The sequence below is a fragment of the Oncorhynchus mykiss genome, chromosome 8, assembly GCF_057628025.1.
Source record: "Oncorhynchus mykiss isolate SJ-2025 chromosome 8, ASM5762802v1, whole genome shotgun sequence".
In the NCBI taxonomy this organism is placed as follows: Eukaryota; Metazoa; Chordata; class Actinopteri; order Salmoniformes; family Salmonidae; genus Oncorhynchus; species Oncorhynchus mykiss.
In genome coordinates, this window is record NC_143029.1 from 19,653,266 (window position 1) to 19,664,820 (window position 11,555).

Consider the following 11,555-nt stretch of genomic DNA (forward strand, 5'->3'; position numbering starts at 1 on the left):
TCCTCATACCGCCGCCTCTCCGCTTTCGCTGCCTCCAGCTCAGCCTTGGGGCGGCGATATTCTCCAGCCTGTACCCTGGGTCCCTTGCCGTCCAGAATCTCCTCCCAAGTCCAGTTCTCCAAGTATCACTGCCTCTCGTCACCACGCTGCTTGGTCCTTTGGTGGTGGGTGTTTCTGTAACGGCTTCCTCTTCTGAGGAGGAGTAGCAAGGATCGGACCAATATGCAGCGTGGTATGTGTTCATGGTGATATTTATTTAAACTCAGAACAATAAACAAACAGAGACAACTAATGACACCTGCCTCTGATTGAGAACCATGCCAGGCCAAACTCAAAAACACAACATAGAAAACGGAACATAGACAACCCACCCAACTCACGCCCTGACCATACTAAAACAAAGACATAACAAAGGAACTAAGGTCAGAACGTGACACAGGCTCAAAATGGCCAGAAACAAAGAACCTTCTTCTGAAACTCGGCAGTCTATTCTTGTTCTGAGAAAATAAGGCTATTCCATGCAATAATTGCCAATAAGCTGTGTACTACTACCTTCACAGAACAGCGCAAACTGGCTTTAACCAGAATATAAAGAGTGGGAGGCCCCGGTGCACAACTGAGCAAGAGGACAAGTACATTAGAGTGTCTAGTTTGAGAAACAGATACCTCACAAGTCTTCAACTGGCAGCTTCATTAAATAGTACCTTCAAAACACCAGTCTCAACATTAACAATGAAGAGGCGACTCCAGGATGCTGGCCTTGTAGGCAGAGTTCCTCTGTCCAGTGTCTGTGTTATTTTGCCCATTTTAATATTTTCTTTTTATTGACCAGTCTGAGATATGACTTTTTCTTTGCAACTCTGCCTAGAAGTCCAGCATCCCGTAGTGCTCTTCAATGTTGACATTGAGACTGGTGTTTTGCGGGTACTATTCGTCTGTTTCTCAAACTAGACACTCTAATGCACTTGTGCTCTTGCTCAGTTGTGCACCGGGGCATCCCACTCCTCTTTATATTCTAGTTAGAGCCAGTTTGCAATGTTCTGTGAAGGGAGTAGTACACAGCGTTGTACGAGATCTTCAGTTTCTTGGTAATTTCTCGCATGGAATAGCCTTAATTTCTCAGACGATATGTCCTGGAAGTGTAGTTTCAGCATGACTCTCAATGTGAGAGGCGAGTTAGTCTGAGTGACCCCTCAAAGTGTAGTGCCGCATCGTTCCACTTTTAACCAACGTTTAATTGGCTTCAAAGCCCTTTTTAGATCATCAAATAGTGTTTGAGAGATGAGTGATATTGTCGCACCCGAATCAATTAGCGCATGACAAGTTAAGCAGTCCTCCAGGACTGTTTCCAGGTATAGGCGTTTCGAGTCGTGTTTAGTGGACATATTCCCCACAAAGTGGAGTGGTCGTTCGCAACGACGTAATGTGTCAATTCTGTTCAAGGTGGAAGCACATCGACTTTTATGATTTTGAGTGGGCTTGGCTTTAATTAACAAAGCATTTTACCTTTTTCTTCGCAACTTTTGTATCAGAGTCTATAGACAAAGCCCGTGGGCTTGTTTCTTGATCAAGCGGGCCCTGGATAGGGTCTCAAGTGAGAGCGGGAGCGGGAGAGATTTGAATTTTAACGTCCTTGCTATGGGTGTTAATTCCTGCGGACCTGGTGTCCGGTAATTCCCCATCTAGTCCTTGTGACTTATCTTTTACGCTTTTATCAAATGTTTCTCGCTTTAGTTCTTCACATAGTGGAACTTCTGGAGAACATTGGTCTACGTTTTGATCATCCTTCAACCCTTTGTTACCCTTATGCTCTGACATTGTGTGTGGGTTGGGTGCAGGAACGTAGTGAACAGCTCGATTGTAGCGGTAGTCGTTTTGAAGGCGACGTGCTTTACAGTTATTTAGACCGCAGAGGTTATTGGATTCATGGTTTCGTGGTAGAAACTGTTGTTGTGCATCATCTCTTAATGCTCCAATACCTGATAATGCACCCTCTGACTGGACTCTGTCAGAGCTCTTAGCGTTGCGAGCTTTTGATGCCTCAAAAGCTGTGCTTGCAAGCTCTCTGAGTTGTAAGATAGGCAAGCCAACGTGGGCTGCAGGGCCCAAGGAGGTAATGAAGTTAGGGTACATGTTCGACAGGAACATTTGTTTAAATGGTAAGAGGTCTTCCATGCCTGTTTCAGTGAGTAGGCCAAAGTAAGCTGAACGAAGCCTATGATAGTAAGCTTGTGGGTGTTCGTTTGACCGTGTAGCCAGTGAGCTATCGTGTTTGCGAGTCACAGAACCACTGAATTCTAATTTCAAAGCTGTGGCAAGTTTAGCTTAGTAATTTAGCACGTGTTGCTGTAGTAGGCGAATGAACCTTGTCACGTGTCTATTCGACGTTCGCTTCAACAGGTAAACCCTGTCAGAACCCGTAGCGTTCGGGTAGCCATCCAACGCGTCCTCTATGTCAGCTAGGAATGTCTTAGTATCGTTTGGCTGACCTATATTACTCAGTACCGAATGGCCAAGAGGAGAAGACTGAGGGACACATGATGGAGGCAATGTCTGAAACCTATCGTCTTCACTCCTTTGAGTACAGGGCTCCGGTTGCTTGGATGGGTAGTCACGCTGAAGAGTGTGACCATTCTGGATTTCCTCCAGATGGTACCTAAGGGTGGTATTCTGCTGCATTGCAGAGTCCACTTGAGCGCTTAGAGTACTGATTTTGGACACGTGAGTGTTGCACTTGCTCCTTTCGGTCTCAAACTTATCTGTCATGGTTTGCAAATAGAGGTCTTAGAGTACTGAGCGAGAGATTCAGTGATGAGATTTCTTCCGCTTGTTTTTTCGCTAATGGGATAATTAGGGTTGGTATCGCTGCTGAGGTCAGAGATCAATCCTTTTATGGGTGGAGGTTCACTAACTAGCGGAGGAGTGGTGACAACCTCCTTTGATAGCTTGCACATTATTAGAACAATTTAGAGGAAAAATGTTCAGATTTTTTTTTAGAAAGTTTGGGTTTGGAATTCATTGGAAGCTGCAAAGACAAGTTTAATCTATTTATAGATGTTGATGAACCATCGGTACCATACCAGTAATGTGGAAGTTGGACGTGAATGAATTTGCAAAAGCAAATTGAATTAATTCATCAATGTTAATGATTAATCCTACCTGGGTAGGCTATCTGGGTATTAAACTTAAATAACCTGAGAAGTTGCTTCATCTAGGTTAATATGAGAAGATTAAAAGTGCCTCATTTGATTGGAAGAACATTAAGTTATGTTCAACAATTTAGCTTATTAAATTGAATGAGACGATAATCCATACAATCTCCATTGATTGGATATCATAACTGTAAACAGTAAATCAAATGTTGGAAACATTCAACATGCACTTCTCCAAGGCCGAAACCACATGGGCTTCCCGCTGGGGCGGGGCTTCTGTCAGTACTGGATTACTGAATGGCTTTGCAAAAAACAAATTTGACTGATTTATTAATTTAATGATAAATCAGACCTGTATAGGCTATTTGGGAATTCAACTTTAATTAACCTGAGAAGTTGCTTTATCTAGGTTAGTTTGGAAAAAGTTTACAATGTCTTATTTAGAAAACTCATCAATTTGGATATTATTTAAAATATCTATTTCAGAATGTAAATTGCCAGATTCACACTTATTAGTTCAATTGGACAAGACATTGATATCTGTCTGGATATCATAAGAAATGACTTGAGTGTGACATCAATAATTCTTCATGAACTAATATACTGGGCAGTGGTCAATGATTTCACACACTGAAATCAAACTGAACTATCCGGAGCGGAACTTCCGTTTGCAAGGCGGAGGGATTTCAACACGGCGTTTTTGGACGATGTTTTAACTGGAACACGTGGCAGATAACGGCGCCTTGGTCTACGCGCGAGAGAGACAGAGATATATATCGCTGGTCAAGTTTATCTCCTGAATTTCAATCAGCTGGCACTTTGTCCTAGCTCGAGAAATTAATAATGTCCGAGCCTACCCTCGTCTGAAACGCGCCAGGCAGAAATAGCCCTGCGTTTGGCCAAACGCTCTATTTCTCAGATTTCTTTAAGAAGCTTTCTCGGCCCTCCTACAGAAATGTATTCGCTTACGTTCCCCACTGACTACTTCAGAGAACAACACTGAGGCGGGGAATATTCAGCGCACACACACATCCAATAATGTTTGTCTACCACTCCAAAAAATGTGTACAATAACTTGATATATTATGTCATCTGTTTTTCAATTTTATACAGGCTGAATCAAAATGAAAGCCTCATTCTATTTTAGATGCCATGCAGGGGGCTCCAATTATGCCGTGTCTTTGGCTATGCCGGATTAATTGATAAGACATGCTATTCTATACAATAATTTCTCCGTAATTAATATCACCTGATTGAGCTAATCATGTAAATGTAATTAACTAGAGAGTCGGGCACCACAAAATAATATTTATAGGGCTGTTATCTTCCAAATAAACTCTTAAAGACCTAGTAATATTTTACATCAATAGCCGTCAATTTCAATTAGCGTCTTAATTCAGTCTCATCTGAAAGTTGTAAATTATTTTATCTGCAAGAACCCTGGCTAACAATTTGAATCAGCAATACAAAATTGGGTTTAATTATTTATTTACTAAATACCTAACTAATCACACAGAATTCACATACACACAATTAATCATAACTTGATTACAAATGATGTCATAAAGGAAAACATCCCTAGCGGGCGGAACAGATATGATGGCTTGTTACACAAAGGAAAAGGGGCTGGGTTTGAGTGAAAGAGCGGGAAGACTGAGGAACAAAGGAAAAAAGCTGTGCTATTGTAAATACAGTATCTTATGCATTCTAAATTATCGCCCATTTGGAAAAGGAAAATGCAATAAATATTTACTCTGAGCGGCGCTTCAGTAGGTAGGTGGTAGATGGAATGCCGTGTTGCCAAACCTAGTCCTCTGTTCTTTGAAGAATGTCTCTGGTGTTCAATTGGATACGTTGTAGTAACGTCATTGTGTGATAGACTGGATACTCTGTCTGTTCCTACCTAACCTGCGTTTGCAGCTGCGGTCATTAACTCAACAGCTAGGAGGTATCGCTTCTGTAGTGAATAAGAGTTCAAAGTTCATACCATTCGCAACCAAAGCTCATGCTGATGTTGGCTTCGTTCTGTAGTTATTATCTGAACCATTCTGACATAGGACTGTCGCCCTCATATCCTCGGAACAGGAAGTTCTGTTGTTGTCAAGGCTTTATATAGGAAGGGAGAACAGGGCGTGTTTGAAAAGTTTTATAGCTCATGTCCCTTCACAGAGGCGGGCCACTGAGTGAGCAGCAATATCTTATGAAAACCCACATCTTTTAGAAGCTAAAATCACATTTCATCCCATCACAAATAATTTCATATTCAAACATTCAAATTGAACAACAATTCCATGTGAATCCGATAACTCTGATGTGTAGACTTTCCACTGTAGAGTTTATGTCATCTTATCATTGATGAGAATGTCTCAGGTGACAACCGGACTGACATCATATTTATTGAGTACCACCGCATATGTTCAATTACCAGAATATAGTTAATATCCCCCCCACATTCTGATGTTCCCAGAATCTCTATGTTAACCAAGTTTTTTTTTAAATGTAACCTCAGCAGGTTAGAGAGAGGAAAAAGGGGGGAAGAGGTATTTATGACTGTCATAAACCTATCCCCCAGGCCAAAGTCATGACAGGGCTCATAAGTAAGAATTTCAAAGTAAAGTTTACCTACACCTTTAATATTCGGTGCATGTTACAAATACGACTTGATTTTGATATTGATTTTATAACCAGTGTCCTTCCCCCCCCCCCCCGCCTTTTCTTCACCTGACAGTTGGATGCACATCTGACACTGGCTCATCGAAACAACACCTAAACTATATCCAAACTAACTCACACATATGATAATAATGCTATCTTAAAGACAAGATTACATGTACAATTGTCTGATGGGTGTCTATATTATCAATTGGCTTGTGAATGAAGAAACATGACGAACAGCGCAGTGTGTAATTAACAAATAAGGGAACGGAGCTTACCAAAAAGCAACTTTTTCAAATCAACCTGCAGTGGTTAATGCAGGTCAGATGTTTTGATTTGTAAAACCTACGGGAAAGAGCAGATTGTAAGGTTTCTAAAACACCTACATTTCTTAAACTATTCCATTTCAAATGTATTTTTTGTTGTTGTTGCTGAACAACAGCAATTTCATGCGTCCATGTTAGTTAGTAGGCCCAATGATTCTGGTATACAGGAGGGCCAATGGATGAACCACAGTGCCATGGTAGCACCTATTATCTGACTTCACCTTTAATGATGATGCCATTCCCACAGGTGTCTCGCCACTCAGAAGGTGTTGATAAACAATAGCGGTGATGTCATGTTTGGCAGTTTGTACTCATTTAGATTAGGCTCTGATCATGCATCTTTAAAGGGGAAATCTTTGATTAAAAAAACAATACCCCGCCACTTGTTTTGGAAAACTGAGGGATGAGGCTGTAAAAATGTAACCACTCTTCAATTTATAAACTAAGCTATGAATGCAAGTTCTGAGCATCAATGAGATATAAATTATAGTTTGAAATTAAATTGAGCTGAAACACCTGTCAGGTGGATGGATTATCTTGGCAAAGGAGATATGCTCAATAACAGGGATGTAATAAAATGTATGCACAACATTTGAGAGAGATAAGCTTTTTGTGCATATGGAAAATGTCTGGGATCTTTTATTTCAGCTCATGAACACCCTAACCCTAGCTTCATGTCCATTCTAACTCTAGCCATAACCCTAACACTAACACTAGAATGGTATTAACATGTCCCCACAGCTGTAATGGTAACATCAACCCTCAACCCACACCATAACCCTACCCTTGTTGCAGATGAACCAAAAGCCCAATCATGTATAATACAGTATATTAAAATATAGGTAAATTTACATCAAGAACATGACAGTTATGCGTCTTGAACATCTTCATATTAGTTTAAATATCATATCATATAGCCCACTGAAGAAGGTTAAAGATGGGAAAACAAATAGGAATATCAAACATTTTAGTAATTTAGCACACGCTCTTTTCCAGAGTGACAATTAGTGGAAATTCATCGAAAAACAAGGTTATTAAAACATTTGCCATTTCCCAGTCATTCAATAACGTAATCAGTACAAACGTACTACACACCTTGTTTGCATCTCAGATACAGATGGAAATCACAATGTAGAGACATGAACCAAAAACAGGAAAACATTTATATGTAACTCATTTGTAAAAGAGAAAGTATAATTATCACAATCTATCCTAGATTATGGGACAGTTTCACAGACCCAGATTAAATAAATCCAGGTGTGGATTTAATTTGGGTTTATAAACCTTCAACTAAAAATGGGATTTTATGAACATGCAAAATTCAAGATTGCCCCTTTAACCTTGGATTAAGCAATATGGTATGTGATACATTTTTTTTAATGAAGATTATTAATCAACAATCCAGGAATACTTTAGGCCAAAGTATCATTACAGTAATCATTAAATACAATATAATCCTGGGACACTTATAAGAAATCCCGCTAATGCGAGTTCACTAATGCGAGTTCATTCCGGCGCCGACAGAGATGACCGCCTCGCTTCGTGTTCCTAGGAAACTATGCAGTATTTTGTTTTTTTATGTATTATTTCTTACATTGGTACCCCAGGTAATCTTAGGTTTCATTACATACAGTCGGGAGGAACTACTGAATTTAAGAGCAACGTCAACTCACCATCATTACGACCAGGAATATGACTTTCCCGAAGCGGATCCTGTGTTCTGCCTTCCACCCAGGACAATGGATCGGATCCCAGCCGGCGACCCAAAACAACGACGTCGTAAAAGAGGCAAACGAAGCGGTCTTCTGGTCAGGCTCCGGAGACGGGCACATCGCGCACCACTCCCTAGCATACTACTCGCCAATGTCCAGTCTCTTGACAACAAGGTTGATGAAATCAGAGCAAGGGTAACATTCCAGAGAGACATCAGAGACTGTAACGTTCTTTGCTTCACGGAAACATGGCTCACTCGAGACACTCTATTGGAGTCGGTGCAGCTAGCTGGTTTCTTCACTCATCGCGCCGACAGAAACAACCATCTTTCTGGTAAGAGTATGCCTTATGATTAACGAGACGTGGTGTGATCATAACAACATACAAGAACTCAAGTCCTTCTGTTCACCTGACTTAGAATTCCTCACAATCAAATGTCGACCGCATTATCTACCAAGGGAATTCTCTTCGATTATAATCACAGCCGCATTCCCTATAAACTTTGCCAAAATATTTCAAACTACTTTTGTAATACAACGTTAGGTATTTTTAAACGTTAATAATCGATCAAATTGTAGACAGGGCAATCTCTATTCAATACAGGAAAGAAAAGAAACCAGCGCTGCTTTCACATCTTGTGCAACTCACAAAAGTGTCCCCAGTTCTGAGTTGGCCTACTTCTTCATTGCACAAAGGAATAACCTCAACCAAATTCCAAAGACTGGTGACATCTAGTGGACGTGGTAGGAACTGAAAATAGGTTCCTATGAAATATCCCATGGCAAACACAATATAGGGACAGAGAGGGGAAACAAAATCTGAACAGTTAGTCCTCAGGGTTTTGCCTGCTACACAAGTTATGTTATACTCACAGACATGATTCAAACAGTTTTAGAAACTTCAGAGTGTTTTCTATCCAAATCTATGAATAATATGCATATCTTATATTCTTGGCATGAGTAGCAGGAAATTGAAATTGGGCACGCTATTTATCCAAAAGTGAAAATTCTGCCCCCTAGCTTTAAGAGGTTCTATCTCAAGGCCATCAGACTGTTAAACAGCCACCACTAACATTGAGTGGCTGCTGCCAACACACGGACTCAACTCCAGCCACTTTAGTAATGAAAATTGATGTAAAAATATATCACTAGCCACTTTAAACAATGCTACTTAATATAATGTTTACATACCCTACATTACTCAGCTCATATGTACATGTTTATACTGTACTCTATATCATCTACTGCATCTTTATGTAATATATGTATCACTAGCCACTTTAAACTATGCCACTTTGTTTACCTCCCGGTCACGGCCGGTTACGACAGAGCCTGGTCGCGAACCCAGAGTCTCTGGTGGCACAGCCCTTAACCACTGCGCCACCCTGAACAAAACCTTTAAATAGGTCAACATTCGCAAAGCCGCTGGGCCAGACGGATTACCAGGACGTGTACGCAAAGCATGCGCAACCAACTGGCAAGTGTCTTCACTGACATTTTCAACCTCTCCCTGACCGAGTCTGTAATACCAACATGTTTCAAGCAGACCACCATAGTCCCTGTGCCCAAGGAAGCGACGAACGTAACCTGCCTAAATGATTACCGCCCCATGGCACTCACGTCAGTAGCCATGATGTGCTTTGAAAGGCTGGTCATGGCTCACATCAACAGCATCATCCCGGACACCCTAGACCCACTCCAATTCGCATACCGCCCCAACAGATCCACAGATGATGCAATCTCAATTGTACTCCACACTGCACTTTCTCACCTGGACAAAAGGAACACCTATGTGAGAACGCTGTTCATTGACTACAGCTCAGCATTCAACACTATAGTGCCCATGAAGCTCATCACTAAGCTAAGGACTCTGGGACTAAACACCTCCTTCTGCAACTGGATCCTGGACTTCCTGACGGTTCGCCCCCAGGTGGTAAGAGTAGGCAACGACACATCTGCCACGCTGATCCTCAACACTGGGGCCCCTCAGGGGTATGTACTTAGTCCCCTCCTGTACTCCCTGTTCACCCATGACTTTGTTTCCAAACACGACTCCAACACCATCATCAAGTTTGCTGATGACACAACAGTGGTAGGCCTGATCACCGACAACAATGAGACGGTCTATAGGGAGGAGGTCAGAGAACTGGCAGTGTGGTGCCAGGACAACAACCTCTCCCTCAATGTGAGCTAGACAAAGGAGCTGATCGTGGACTACAGGAAAAGGCAGGCCGAACAGACCCCATTAACATTGATGGAGCTGTAGTAGAGCGGGTCGAGAGTTTCAAGTTCCTTGGTGTCCACATCACCAACGAACTATCATGGTCCAAACATAGCAAGACAGTCGTGAAGAGGGCACGACAAAACCTTTTCCCCTTCAGGAGACTGAAAAGATTTGACATCCCCAGATCCTCAAAAGGTTCTACAGCTGCACCATCAAGAGCATCCTGACCGGTTGCATCCCCGCCTGGTATAACAACTGCTCGGCATCTGACCGTAAGGTGCTACAGAGTGTGGTATGAATGGCCCAGTACATCACTGGGGCCAAGCTTCCTGCCATCCAGGACCTATATAATAGACACTGTCAGAGGAAAGCCCATAAACTGGAGACTCCAGTCACCCAAGTTAAAGACTGTTTTCCTGCTACTACACGGCAAGCGTTACCGGATCGCCAAGATTAGGACCAAAAGGCTCCTTAACAGCTTCTACCCCCAAGCCTTAAGACTGCTGAACAGTTAATAAACTCACCACCGGACAATTTACATTGACCCCCTCCCTTTTCTACACTGCTGCTACTCGCTGTTGATTATCTATGCATTGTCACTTCCCCTTACCCACATTTATAAATTACCTCAACTAACCTGTACCCCAGCAAACTGACTCAGTACCGTCACCCCCTGTATATAGCCTCGTCATTGTTATTCTTATTGTGTTACTTTTTTATTATATATTTTTTTACTTTAGTCTACTTGAGTGAAGGGCGTTTGCCAGCAGTAGGTTAGACAGCAGCTAGAAGGCCGGAGATGCCGAACGTCTGAGCTGGACAGGAGGGGGAGCCAAAGCGAGGGCGCCGCCGACCTTGGGGACAACCCCGGAGATGCGGTGCGGGTCAGTCGGGACGATGCTTGTGGAAGTCCCGAATGAGAGAACCATCCAGGATGTCCCGCGCCGGAACCCAGCACCACTCTTCGGGACAGTACCCCTCCCAGTCATCCAGATATTGGAGAAGCCCCCCACTATGCCGTGAGCCCAACAGGCTGCAGATGGAGTATGCCGGGGCCCCCTCGACACCAAAGGGAGGGGGAGATGCATTATGGGGTCCAGCGCTAGCCAAGGGACCAACTGCCACCGGCCTGAGGAGAGATACATGAAATGAGGGTGAGACACAGTAAGTGACGGGGAGCTGTAATCTGTAAGTCACCTCATTGTCTCTACTCAGGACTTTCAACGGCCCCACAAACCGCAGACTCAGCTTCCGGCAGGGCAATCGGAGATGCTGGTCCTTCGTAGAAAGCCAGACACTGTCACCGGGGTGAAAGACCGGGGCCACTCTGCAATGACGATCGGCCTGCGCCGGAACCAATCGTTTACCGCAGGAGCCTCGATCTGACTCCGGTGCCAGGGTGCCAGTTCCGGCTGATTGCCTAGAACACACTGAAAGGGTTTGAGGTTAGTGGAGGAGTGACGGAGGGAGTTTTGTGCGGCCCACT